The sequence below is a fragment of the Telmatherina bonti genome (assembly GCF_933228915.1).
Source record: "Telmatherina bonti genome assembly, chromosome: 4".
NCBI lineage: Eukaryota > Metazoa > Chordata > Actinopteri > Atheriniformes > Telmatherinidae > Telmatherina > Telmatherina bonti.
In genome coordinates, this window is record NC_136622.1 from 13,366,438 (window position 1) to 13,381,054 (window position 14,617).

The 14,617-nt window shown below is 38.7% G+C and overlaps 1 protein-coding gene across 2 annotated transcripts in view; it reads right to left on the bottom strand.

Moving 5' to 3' along the window:
- The window catches only part of hdac7a (histone deacetylase 7a), a 64,592-nt gene extending 51,849 nt beyond the window's left edge, over positions 1 to 12,743 (bottom strand). For both annotated transcript variants that reach the window (XM_079238793.1, XM_079238791.1), the window contains exon 1: positions 12,608 to 12,743. The gene's annotated coding sequence lies outside the window, so the exon portion shown is untranslated. The remainder of the gene's footprint in view (positions 1 to 12,607) is intronic.
- Positions 12,744 to 14,617: the final 1,874 nt, after the last annotated feature.

Here is a 14,617-nt window from a genome sequence, read left to right on the forward strand (position 1 = left end):
CAGCAGGCAACCGCCCACAGGGAGAGAGGAGTACACACGCGCACACACACACACACACACACACACACGCGCGCACACACACACACACACACACACACACACACACACGGTCCACCACTGGTCATTTACTATCTTTTTTCCCCAAACATCTAAATCATGTAAAAACTAGTATCTATTTAGAGGTTTTATTCTTCGATAATTTACACTCTAAACCAAAGAAATGCTTGTCAGAATATTAAGTCTTTTCATCTATAAAAGGGGAGGTGGGGGCGGGGGGGAGAGGGGGAATGAAAACAAAATAAATAAGAAAAATGTTCAACGACATGGCAGCTTCAAATTAGTCAAAGGTTTAGTGCAAAAAAAAGTTGAATCCACATTATTTTAAAGAAACAGAGTCAGCCATCCTTCAGATGTAAATTAAACCTTTACGACACAGTTAAAAACAGCCAGTCTGACGTTTGCAGAGCTTTTCTTTCAGTACTATATGGGGCAGGATGTGGTCAGCTATGTGCTACAAAGCTGCCTCCCACCTGCAAATATGTGCTTATGCTACAACACAACATTTGACACAAGATGGGATTCTTTGCAGTGAAAAACAAAGACAGAAACAGACAGTCGTAGCTGAACTGAAATCCTCTGAGGTAGATGATAGGATTTCATCAAAAGCAGAAGAAGAGTCCACTGCACAAAACCAGGAAGTCTCAATTCTTCTTATGATAAAACTTGAATTTGCACAGCTGAGTTCATTTGTGATGCGTTCAAAAAACCACCATAAAATGCATTCACTGCCTTTTCTAAGAAGCCTGTTATACTATACTATACTTTATCTGCCATGTGCAGACAGGGCGTCGTTATTTGGGAGATACACCACATGTCGCATAAACATTAAAGACCTTCTATTACATGGCAGAGGAGGATGTGACCTTTATTTCCACTAATTATGCGAGACAGTTTAAAGCTATCTGCACAGTGAAATGAAAACAAATGGAGGGTTTAGAGAAAGGGAACAAAGAAGCGAAATTAGAAGAGATTACATGAGGAAAGATGAAGGAAAGTGAACAAGAGGACATGAGCATGAGAGGTATAATGAAGATGGGAGAAACAGAATGAGGCTGAGAGCATCGTAATAATGTTTGGCCTTGGTCTGCCAGCGGGGTCCTTCCCCTTAAGAAGCCAACAGGAATGTAAAGAATGCTGCATGAGAAGAGAAAGGAAGGAGCGGAGGAGAGGGGGAGACAAACAGACGAGACTGGGAGAGAAAGAAAGAAAGAAAGAAAGAAAAGCAAAGCTGAAGAGAAGGAAGGTGGAGGGAGGAGAGCGGGGAAGCATGAGCAAGATGAAGATAGGGAAAAGAAGGAGATTGGATGATAAAGGCTGAGAGTAATATGAGGAGGGGGGTTGGGGGGGGGGGTAGACACTGAGGAAAAGACTTATTATCTTTAGTAGGCTGAGTAAACACGAGAACAAAGAGAATAAAAATAATAAGGCTGGAAAATATTTGGGAGGAAACAAGCTTGAGCTCTGTGTATTTTATTTTTATGCACGTTGATACTCCTGTACTCACGCAACCGTGTGTTCATGTCTGTTTACATTTCTGCGTATGTGCGCCTCTGTGTGTGTGTGTGTGTGTGTGTGTGTGTGTGTGTGTGTGTGTCTGCGTGAGTGAAAGAACATATCAGGGTGTGGTTAGTTGCAGTACTGAACTGCACTTGAAATTTTCTCTTTGCCAGTAATCTCAGAGCCGGAAACTTCGCACCTGCAGGAAAAGAAGATCTTCTCTTTTTCCGTCTCTGAAAGACCTTTTTTTTGGCAGAAGTGTGTTTCAGTCTGGTGTGGGTCATTTGATAATAATGAGATAAAGTCAGACTGAAACCTTTGGAGGCTACGGGGTTATTTAAAGAAACAATCATGCAGAATACTGACATTAAAGAGGGTAACATGCAAGATTAGAGTCTTATAATTATACAAGTAGAACTGTTTTATTTAGACATAATCACAGTAAAAAAAATAAAATTAAAAAAAAAAAAAAAAAAAGCTGTTCTGCATCAATTTGCAGCTGTCGGAGAAGCTGTCTGAACTGGATGGGATCATCATCACCATCACAAGCAGCTTTGAGCCAATAAAAGCTGCCGCAAGATTAATTTAAAAATGTAATTTTATTTACGTAAAAGATAACAAATGGTTTAGAGGTTTAAAATTTCAAGGCTGCATTTATTAATCAAAGTGAATTATTTGGCACTACTTCTGTGATCACATTTACATCTTAAATGTAAGAATTATCTTTTAAAACATCACAAGTCAAAGTAAATTAAAAATGTGAGTTTTTAACTAGTTGTTAGCTTAAACATCTCCAAGATTTAACCTACAGAGCTTGTAACAGTTTTTTGTCTTTTATCCTTGAACAACCTGCAGGATCATTTAATAGATTTTTCAGTGACTATTGTGAATTTTTTTATCACAGTTTTGTGGAAATAAACCAGTCAGAGCCATCTCTGCCACTTGCTTTGTGAATGCAATGTCAAAAGCAAACGTTTTTTATCTCATGACTTTAAATTTTTGATTTATTTCACCATTGTTGCTGTTTTTATTGTCAACTCTACCATTTGTTTAAAAACATTCAATTACTTTTGTCTCAATAAAAAGAGAAAATGTAAAGAAAACTTCATTATCTTCTTATTTTTCTTAGTGTGAACTTTAAAAAGTTAATAATATGTTGTCGTTAGTTAATGTTTTGAGCAAAAGGTTTAAAATGAGCACATATATTTAATATAAATGGCTCGAATGTGGAGCCTTAAGTAATTGAAATAAGAAGCAAAGAGGTTCTTTCTGAAAAAGAATATTTTAACATTATTTTCGTCCTAATCATTCCTTCAAAGATCCTATTTTATGCTAATTTGCAAGTTCAAACACTAGTTTTTGGGTTTCTGATGAAACAGATTCTGCTAGAAGATCTTGTTCCGGCGTTTTCCCTCCAGACAGAGGTTCTTGTTTCAAATCTAAAACTAGATTTTATAGAAACAGGCTCTTCCCATTACGATAACAGAGCTGATCAAACCATTGAGTTAGGCTTAGGGTAAGAAATGTCTTTGCACAGACATTACTTATTAGGACTTAGTTTTTTCTTGTTTGTTCTCATGTTGTTTTTACCTGTACCAAGGCGGAGTCTGCTAGTTTGTCAACAGATTTTGACCAAATTTTCAGGAAATATCAGAAATGGAAGAAAGAAAAATTTATTTTATTTGGAGGTGATCAGGATCACTGTGGATCCAGGATTTCTTTATTTACTATCGCGAGATAGGGATCATTTTGTCATTAACAGCCCACAGTCACTGGCAAAAAACCCCCAAAACGAGATGACATCGTGGTAAATGTTATATACACAAACAGCTAACTCACATTACCGCCTGTAGAGAAAATATGAAATTCTTCAACAACTTCAACACAATTATATTCATTTTCTTCCTCTTGGTGTCTAAGAGTTTGTTTCAGGGTCATAGTTTATAAAGAAGATATGCCTTCTATCCTCATGATGGAAATAAATAGTGACATCAGCTTTAAGTATACATAAAAGTGGCGGCATGGGGTGGTAACTGGGTGGGCTGTTGGGCATTTTGGGGTTTTTTCTCTAGTGAGTGACCCTACAGCATGGCAGAGGTCTAGCTATGAGTGCTTCTAGTTTGGTCTTTTCATTAGCGAAACTTTAGAAGCTTTGTTTCCCTTCAGGCCTAATATTTAGGCTTAATCTGTTGATCTATTACATTATCTTGCATTTGTTTAGGAGTTTCTAATAGTTAAATATATATAAATATATTTAATTCATGTGAATTTTTTAATAAACAACTCTATCAATTAAGAAATACTTGCTTTTTCATCCATAAAGTATCCTGCATCACAACTTAGTGTCAGCGTGGTTCGATTCTCACCAACACACATTTTTCTTTTACAGAAGTTTTAGAAATTCCTCGTATCTTTCCTGAACCTCATGATTTTATCCGGCAGGGTCAAGAATAAGTGCTGAAGACAAATGGAGGTAATTCTTTGAAATGATTCTACTGCACTACTACTTCGCTCTGACTGCTCAGCTGAGTGATCATAAATGACAGCAAGCAGATGCTGGTTGTTCATTTGAGGTACACCGTGCTTTACACGTGGAAGGCATTTTCCAAATGTGTTTTCAGGGTGAATTTGTTGAGTAGCAGAAGATTAAGCCTCGTGTGATACGTTTCAGGGAGATTTGGTGTTCTGTTGGAGAGAATAAACTTCTTTAAAAAGAAGTGAAAAACCAAAAAGTGCAAGTACATGATATATTTCACTTCAGTTAAATAGTTTTTTTTCTATCATCAATATGTTTCACATCAGTCTATATGATAAAAATGTATTTCATTTAGGTTCTTGGAATCATTAAACATCATATATGTGGTCTATTTGAAATGTTCTTGGGCAATCGATGCTAAATACATAAGCAGCACCTTCAAAGTATTCCATTATAACAAACCAAAATGAGACCCAGTCATGCATTCCTATGCAGACCGTGCTTTTTTTTTTTTTTTTTTTTAGAGCGACACAGGCATGTTCGAACTGTTTCCATGGTGTGTGACTGTCTGAAAAGCTTAGCTGCACTGAAGGTCTTGGTGACATATGCAGTCCACAGAAACACAATGGATTGCTGACAGACATTTTCCACAACAGAGCAACTGTGTCATGTGTGCAGTCATCACTAAACCGTGTTAAGAGGTGAAAGAAAGAAGCAATGTTGCTTGTTTTGTTGTTTTTTTTTTCCAGGGGCATGTTTAAATACCGGTCATTTTAATCTCAGGTGTTTAATTACATATACCAGTCATAAAATGTAAAACAACAAGTTAGAGATGCAAAAAAACAGAGAGCACTGGGGTGTAAAGAGAGGAAATTCTCCTGTAGAGACTGAGATAATGACTTTATTTGAGACAACTATCTAAATGAATTGTTGCCTCTTTTAGATTTTTGATAGTTTAACTGAGAGTGAACGCAGGTCATTTCCAATAACAACACAAGCAGAGTGCATAATGACAGGATAAGGATCCTTTCCACCCTGAGGACAGTGGGAGTTTTAAGTTGGTCAAAGCACAGCAAGGAGCCGTGGCAACCGCAAGAAAATCCCAGGGAGATCAACTGCAGAGACTCATGTGAACACACTCGCACACACAAACTCTCAAAAGTCAAATCAAATCAGAACTCGCTCTTATAACACCCACCATTCTGAACAACAACAAGCCTGAGAAGCGTGTGTAGGAAACACCCAGACAAGCTAAAATTAGCTCCACACTCGTTCCCCATCTCTCGCTTTCAGTTGTTCGCGCTCTCTCTATCGCACATTCTCTGTTTCTTCCTCTGTCTTTCACTTGTGTCATGATAAACTAGTGGTAGGAAAAAAAACATAAGATGGTGTTCGTATACGGAAAATATCACCCACCACAGAACGCAAAATGTGAGAATATCAATCGGCCTGAACGCATGGAGTGTCTGGAGAGAATAACGACTATTTAACTAGTTCTCAAGGGGAAATTCTGAGGATCTCACAAAAGGGTATAATTAGTCATTTATTTGACTAATAAGCTATTTGTCTGAAACACTGAGCAGTCAAAAATACACCTTGAAACAGCTCAGAAACTCTTATTTCTTTTTTTTTTTCCTAGTGTGAATGAAAACATGTAGAGGTTGGTTGTAATGTCCTGCATCTTATTCTGTCAAACTCACAGGCAGTTTGCTTTGGTCCAAAACACGGAGGCAACTCAGTTTGTTTGGATTCAGGATGCCCAATTAGGATAAAATGAAGCAGTGCTTTTAAACAAAGTCACATGGCCTCACAAGTAGCATGTTTACCGGACCATTTTAGTAACCTGTCATCCTGCAAAAAGATTTTTAAACAAATGCAATTGCAGCCTTTGTAACATAAGCAGAGCATGCTGGCAAGGTTTTGTTTCTCAGGCAAAACCAACACGAGCTTTGTTACTGGGATTTTTTCTCTTTGTTTAATTTTTTTTATTTTGGTAATGGTAGCATGTGAGGACTGAGCAGTCATTGTCTTAGACAACAAGTAAAGTGCTCCAGTTTGGAGGGGGAGGGGTGGGGGTTGACCATCAGGGTCAGTTAACTGCTCCTCAAAAATTGGTTAAATAAAAAACTCAAGCCATGTAGAAACCTCAAAACTTTCTACATAATACACCTACGGCGCTTCATTTTAATCTTAGAAGATCTGTGCCGTAATACCAGAGGTGTATAATCCAGATGCCATAGAGTAAAAGTTCTGCCATGTTTTGGATCTACCTGTGCATTTAGAACAGGTGTTTTCACCAACAGGATCACCTGCCTCGCAGGGGAGCTGAGCTAACTAAATTCAACTGGTTTAGTGACTGGTTGGAACATCTGCTGGACAGGACTTTATGGCACCTGGATTGTACAAATCTGCGTGATACAGTCCGTGGTCTATGTGACAGGGATTATTAAATGGACCTGGTCCATTAGTTGGTCTGATGCAAACAGAATGTGCTGTAACCATTCACAATATAAAACTGGTTGAAATCACAGTGAAACATTATGGTTTGATGAGCTTTAAGTTTAAACTTTATATTAAACTTGGTTTTCCCTGACTTAAACAACATTTAACTAGACATTATGGACTCTTTTTGAGTTTCCAGTCTGAGCGTAATGCGACAGAAGTTTACTCAAGAGAAAAAAAACTTAACTCCGTTTAAGTACCTAAATTCTGAATAATGTCACTGGGAAATAAACAAAGAAACTTACAATAAAAAGAAAATAAACAATACATTTTATATAGGATATTTTAGATGTATTATGATAATGTGTTTTTGTTAGTTTTAATTACTTTATGTTGTCATTTTTGTTTTCCATGGAAGAGCAAATTTAATGGACCAAAAACATCACCAGCACAACACAGAGCATCTCACAGCCCAAACCGTTCCACACATTTCCAACACTACTCCCAAATGGGAGCAAAACGCTGAAGCATCGACAAGCGTGTCTGGAGAAGTTGTGAGAGACTGTAGAGGTGTGGCGGTATTCTGAGGGTGACCTGATAAAAGAGTTCATTCTCACCGTAGCCGTGACCCTATATAACTCCTAAGCAACTAGTTTTGATTTCTCACCTTAAATATGTGTAGTGCAGCCTAAAGTCAACCAGGACACGATAGCTTCAGCTTAATATGTGGTTGACGTGTAACCATGGCGATGTGTAAAACAGCATCCACGATGGAGATGCCGAATCTGTGAGAATACTGAAATTTTGTTCAAACCATGGTTAATTTCTGATTCTAAAAAGATAAAACATTGTGTTGGAAGATCACGTCTGAATCAATAAAGAGATGCTTTCATGAGGTGTATTTTCCTCAAACTGCTTGTGACACTTTTGAATGAAGCTATTAATTATTTAGACGTGACAAAAACAACAACAACACTAACAAAACATGATATACGGGACTTTTTTCTGGTGTGTTAATAGCATTTTACCGCTTATTGCATCCTACAATGCTCTAAAAAGATTGTCAATTTTTTTTTTCCCTCATTTAAATAATTGTTAAAGGGGACTTTTGGTACTGGTACTATTTAATGTTTAATATACCCAGTTTATAAATATGCACTTGCATGTGGTGTGTAGGCAGAGGGGTTCTGCTCTCGGCTCTTGACTGCTTTAATAACAAGCATGCTGACTGTGAGATGTCAGCACCGTTTAAGCTACAAAACCAACGTTTTTTGGGTCATTAGTTGTTGTCAAATCAATTTTACCAAACCATTATACAGTTTTTCTTAGAAAAACATTGCAGTTCCTGACATTGCTTCTAGTCTATGAATCTTTTTTTACACGCTGATGTCAAAGTTAAAAATAAAAAAAGTGTAACAGCTTTCAACACAGTTTGTTTAACCTTACATTTAAAAAGTCACTATTTTAGCACTCCTTCACAGAAACGCTTTTTACCTGACTCCAGCCCCCCTCTATTGCTGGGCCAAAGGTCAGGCTCAGCTGCAGAGCAGCAGCTGGGAGCTGGTTGGAGTCCTATGCCCTGCTAAAAGTCACTGCACCAGCAAAAATAAATAAATAAAATTAGCAAAAACAAAAGTGGGGCTCTGGTTAGAATTGTCAGGGATTTGGAAACTGGACGCCTTCTCATCCGTGTTTAGCCACTGGTATCTATGTCATATTTGTCTATAATTTAAACAGAGGGGGAACAATTGGTAATTTTTGCACAAAGCCTTTCTGAAGGTGAAATTTATCTTGGCTGCTGACTCTTACAGTAAGTGGATGGAAACATCTACCATCTCAAAGAGAGGACGACAGCTTCATACTGCTGTCATCACACTTTGTAAAACACTTGGCTTTCACTTTGTCCAGAGACTTAAAACATTCCTTTTGAGATTTTGTGCCACTGATTAATGATAAACTTGTATTTTCTCTGTGTTTTTCTTTGAAAGGTTACACCTCTCCTCTCCGCTGTGCCCTCTGTGGGAATTCAGAGACTGAGCAAGAGAAAGGGAGACAGATGAGTTTTTCCCTTGCAGGATATCCTGTTCTAAGTAGAGCTGCTGGGCTCGTTTTGACCTCCTCACCCCTCTTGACCCTTGACCCCACCATAGTTTAGGCTCACATCTCCAAAGTTTCCTAATCGCGCAGATCTCAGAGCATTCTAGCAAACTGCTCTGGCCTCTTTGCTTTCACTTAATCCTAAATCTTCCTTCACAGGTGTGGGATTTATTCCTACCCCCCCCCCCCCCTTCCTCTCTTTATTCTTTTGATTTTCATATTTCCATTTTTGTAGTTTAAGGTTTGTTTGCAAAAGCTACAAGGATGTGAACATGAAATACTATCCAGTCAGCTCTGACATTCAGGACTAGCCACATAGTTTAATTCAAAGACTAAATATCAATGATGAGCAATATTTGTCTGACCATCTCACTGTGGTTACAGTATTACACCTTATGCTGTAAATTATTCAATGTACAGCATAAGATCAAAACAAATATTCACAAAGGATAATGCAGTCAGTGAGTGACACATTTCAAACATATGCAAGAAAATAGTCAAAGAGACCTGAATGCAAAGAGAAAAAATTCCAAAATTCAGTTAAATGTGGTGGCAAATAAATAAGTTTTGAGACCTGATTAAATCAAATTATAAAAAAAAAAAAAAAAAAAAAAACTGGTGTGGAGCAGACTTCAGGATTTTATCTGCAGATATCAGGAGCAGAAAAACTAACTTCAGATTTTCATTGTCTAGTTTAAAGTTTTAAGAAAAGCAAACTTGACCATGATGATCTTTAAAGTCTTGGCGGCTCATGTGGCTTCACATATTTAAATTTTGACTCAGAGCCATTCCGTACCTCGTAAACCATTAAAATGTTTTATTCGAGTTTATAATGCACAGAAAGTTGGAGTAAAAATATATGAAGACTTTTTTTTTCTTTGTAGGGACATGAGCAGCAGCATTCTGGATTAGCTGCAGGAGTATTTTTAGGTTGTTTTTTTTTTTTAAACAAAGATTTATAAGATTTATTTATATACATCTCCATCTGAATTGTCAAAACTTACTAAAAATGGAATCATTGACTGAATTAGTGTTGAGATTGTGCTGGCACATCAGGCCCCAGTAGATGTATTTTTCAGGTTGTAAAACACTTGTTTGAGTTTTTTTTTTTTTTTTTAAAAACAACAAAAAAAAAAAACTCGAAATGACTTTAAGATTTCACATCTGATTTCTTTAAACATAGCTGATAAAAATCTTTGCTTCCAAAAAGTTATTTGAGATTTATCTCAGCTACGACATTGTACGGTTCTGTTTCTTTCAGATGTAGGTGCAAGCCACACATTAAAAATGCAAAAGTTTAGTATGAAACTGATCATAAACCACCTTTGTTTGGTCGTTCCTTCTTATTCTCTCACGCTAGGAGAGTTTGTGCTTTTTCTTATCAAGTAAATCTTATCTAAAAATGACTCATTCATTCTAACTCCATTTACTTTCTGACCACATGTGAAACAGAGTGAAAACAGAAAATCCTCCTAAAACTCTTTTGGAGCAAAATAGCTGTCAGGTGGTTTTAGACTTGTCATGATTTTCATAAATCAACTGTATTTTTACTCGGTACTAATGCTGTGCTCTGCTATATTTTCATAGTTTCAGATTACTGTGGATGTTTTCACTGCCAGTTTCTGAAACAGCAAAAAAGTTAACATGACATCACTCCGTTGGAAGTATGACTGCTGTCATAAGAGCAGCAGAAACTGCTTGCAAACGTCTTGATAAGAGAAAACAAATGAGTTCTACTCCGATATCTTTCTTTGTACTTTCTCTTGATGTCAGCCTCTATTTCACTCTCACCCAGGCCTCCCAAGCTGGAGTCGAACTGGAATCTATTAACTGATGAATGGTTGTTTGTGTTTTCTTAAGCTCAACAGCGCCACCCCTGGCATTTCTGGCCAAAGAAAGCGATAACAAAACATGCACTGTGATTAGAGAAATGATTAACTAATCATCCTCTGACCTGTGAACCAAACCTGAGTGTTTTCCCATGAAAACCAGTCAGTGGCCACAGCTGCAGGACTGACAAACTGGCAACATTGTCAGCAGACAGATTACCCTCATGCAGGTGTTTTCCATGATGGGATACCTACTTTACTGCATGTTTGCAAGAGTGAAAGCGTGCACTGCTTGTATTTAAATGTGCGTGCATGAGGTTCCCAGCAGACATAGAGCAGAGTTTGTCCAGAGAGGTTGTGGTGGAAATCAACACTTCCTGCTTCCTGTGGCAAAAGGAAGTGCTACCGTAGACGTCCCCTTATCGCTGGATACACAGGCAGAGCATAAGGGAGGAAGGCTGGGAAGAGGAAGAGGAGGAGGAAGAGGAGCTGGATGGAGGTCAAGCAGGCCAGACAAAGGGAGAGGACATCAGATGCAGATAGGGCTGTGTGTCCGTTAAAGGTTTGAAATATGAAGAAGTTACTGAATAGCTATGGAAAAGAGGGGTGATGATGATGATGATGATGATGACGATGATGAGGGGAACATGTGTAAATGTTTCAGAAAGGCTTGTAGTACTTTCTATTTATACTTATTGATTTTTTTGCTCTAAGTCTGCTTTTGATAACTAGCTGCAATCATCTCTGTTCTGGGAGTATTCAGTCGTATTTAGTTACTGCTTGCAAAATTATATCAGCCAATGAACTGAAAGAAAACAAATTACGTCGATCAAAGCCCAGATTTTCCTATCAGACTTTCCTTGCAATTTCTTTTTCTTTCTTTTTTTTTTTTTTTAACAATGCAAGCAAATTAAGGACTTCATTCTCTCACTAAGAGGCATCAATAGCATCTAGTAAGTGCCTTGAGGGACTGTATACTGTGAGCATCTTGTGCATGTCATGTTCTTGTGCTGAAGATGAGCTGGAGGCAAGTTGAGAAGAAAACAGAAAAGAAGCATAAGAATATTCATCAAGTGAAAAAGACAATTGTGGAAAAACAATATTAATTTAGAAAAGTTGCGTAAAAAATGCAACAAGTTAGATGTATTTTACAGACTGAAGACACAAAGTATCCCCTTGTAATTTATCATAAAAGGAGCAAGAGAGTCAACAAGAAAGACAGAGGCAAAGAGGGGGGAAAGAAATGTTTGGGATCAGGGTGGGGAAGCTTTCAGCACTTGGGATTGTCCCAGATGGACACAAGCCGCTCCCTCCCTTTATAAACAGCCTCTGGCTTCTACCTCCTCTCCTCCCCTCTCCTTTCTGTCCATCTCCTATTCTTTCCTTCACTGAGTCTCCTCTGCAAGTCAAACACTCCGGGGGACTCATCAGCAAATATTAACAAAATACCACTTGATGTTTTTTTTTTTTTTTAATGTGTCTTCTGATACAATTTCTTCTGTCCCCCAGCAACACCACCACCTCAATTCATGCTTTTTCCAAAGTCAACACACCACTAAATGCTGGGCTGACTCACTTCCACTGTGGGTGGCTCTGTTTCCAATTTTCTCACCACTTCAGCCCCCCCACCACCACCTTCCTGGACGAAAAGAGAAAAGTTTTGTCCAGAAAACCAAAAAAGTAGCCAACTCAACATGCAAAAGGGACAAACATTTTTGCAAGTTGCCCTGCTTTAAAGAGACAGAAGCATGCATGTCAAAGCCAAGAGGAGGCATGGGGCTGAACCGAGCATGTTTCTCTCACTTCTTATGTGGCTCTGAATTGGTTATCGCTGTTTTCCTTCCTTTCTTTCTCTTTGGGAGAGCGTGGGAGCGCACTGCAGAGAAACCACAGGGCTCACAACAACAGGAGGAAGCCGGTAACTTGAGAAACTCCGGCCGGCCAAAGAAAGGAAGAGAAAGAGGATAAGTGGAATGAAAGAAAGCCAGGGACAGAGAAAACCCTCTGTGTTTTTTTGCATCTCTACGTGCTCCACATCACATCTTACAGCAAGCTTGAAATAACCTGCCATAATCCAGACAGCATTTCCCCCTGCCCCCCCCCCCCCCCCCCCCCCACACACACACACACACACACACACTCAAACTGGAACTTTAAATACTCACATTAAATCAGACAACTTTCTCAATTAAAAAAACAGCCTTACCAGTTTGTTTTGTGAGCATTCAGCATAAAAAGTGTGTTGCAAAGCCCCATCAGTCAAGTTCATGCACGGTTCAATCCACAAAAACCAAGAGCTGTGAGGACACTCAAATAACACACACCCGTACAGGCGCAGTATCAGTTCCCTCTGTCAAAGCACTGAGAAAGTGAGGGGCCGCAACAAAAGGCAAAGAAGGGAGGGAGAGATTGGAGCACACATGGAGAGGGAGAGATTAACCCCTCTGAGCTGACTGCTGGACTCTCCCTCCCTTACACACAAACACACACAAACACACACATACACACACACACACACAAACACACACACCATTTATTTGCCATATACCTGACTTCTTGTGTTTTCACTTAAGTGCCAAGTAAGGGAGTGTAGTATGTGTGTTTGTTCACAGTCATGGATGTGTGTATTGTGGTGTGTTTTTTTAAGGTAGGAGGGTTCGGCTGGCACAAGTCCAGAGACAGCCAGCCTGGTAGAAAAAGACAATAGCAGGAAACACTATATCAGGAGGAGGCAAAATACCAGCACAAAAATAATGAACAGACAGTGAAAAACAATGACATCCACAGTGGAAAACAGCCTGCAGCCTGCACCAAACAATGAAAGTGGAAACAACCATTACTGACGGAAATAAAAACACCAATTTCATAAAGATGTGGGAAGATTGGAGGGAGGGTTAGTGGTGACGAAAGTTCAAAATTTTGGTGTTATTTTTGCGAGTGCAATACTGGATGAAAAAATTACAAAGTGCATTTTGTAATTTAGGACTCTTAGTTATCGTTTTGTCAGAAGTTACTATCATTCTCAATTGTGCGCTATTACAAGTATGTGGACACACATTCCCTATACAATCTGTCGGTCATGACTCCAACACGAATCTCACCACCACCCACCCACAAACGCACATTCCCCCAGCTGTAATCATATCTAGTGATAAGGGCAGCTTCCCCCAGTGGTTGCTGGCTCTCTGAGCTTCAACCACAGTGACTTACAATGGACTTGTATTCTAAGCCTGCATTGATTACACACACAAGGAGCTGCATTACGCCTCGCTAATTCAATTTCCTCCCCTCTAGGTCAACCTCTGTGTGTGTGTCTGAGCGCATAAGGAGGACCTGATTAAGCGCTTGTTGAGGATAACAAGCTGCCAGTACAAAACAGACAGTAATAATCAATGTGCATATGTGTGTGTGTTTGGGGGGTGGTGACAGGGGCGTTGATCAATACCATAGTTGTTTGGACAATTTTTGACAATGAAGTTTCATCTGCCAGATTCCAGAAACTCAATCAGCTGCTTACTATGTTCCTGAGCAGAAAAAAACTGATGTAGCAGCAGCAGATGTGCAAGTCATACTGCTGTAATTTTGCTCACAAACACACACACAAAACCAAAGATACAGGTTACTGCATGTGGTGAATATGATAGATTAGCATATAAATAGCACTAAATTGAAGGATTTAGAAATAATCTCTTTGACTTCTTAATGTTGGAAAAGAAAACCTGTTAAGTCTGAGTTGCTTAATTACATCACACAGTAATGTTCAGCATTTGATGGCAATTGATTTAGTAGTACTAATCTCACAGTTGTGCAAGAGGAAGGTCAATTAACCATTTATGAAGCAGATAAGATTTGTCAGTTAGACTTCATGCATGTCCATATCAAATTTCATTAAACTCATCAACTAGTCACGATCATATCTGGAGCAAAGTAGCAGATTGAGTCAGAGTTGCCTGCAACATTTCTGCTCCACCTTATCCTTGTGTTGCGCAGAGTATATAGAGTCTGCAAACTATTTAACAGCTAGCAGATATACACTGGATGACTGTCAACTCAAGCAGCAAAAGTAAAGGATACCTACATAGAACTATGATAGAAGCAATCATAATAATAACTAGAAAAGCCCTGAGAAGGCAGGCCTCTGCCAAGCAGTTAATTTACACCCATATTGTGATTTCAATCCTATGTTACAAAAAAAACAAAAAACAAAAAAAAAAAA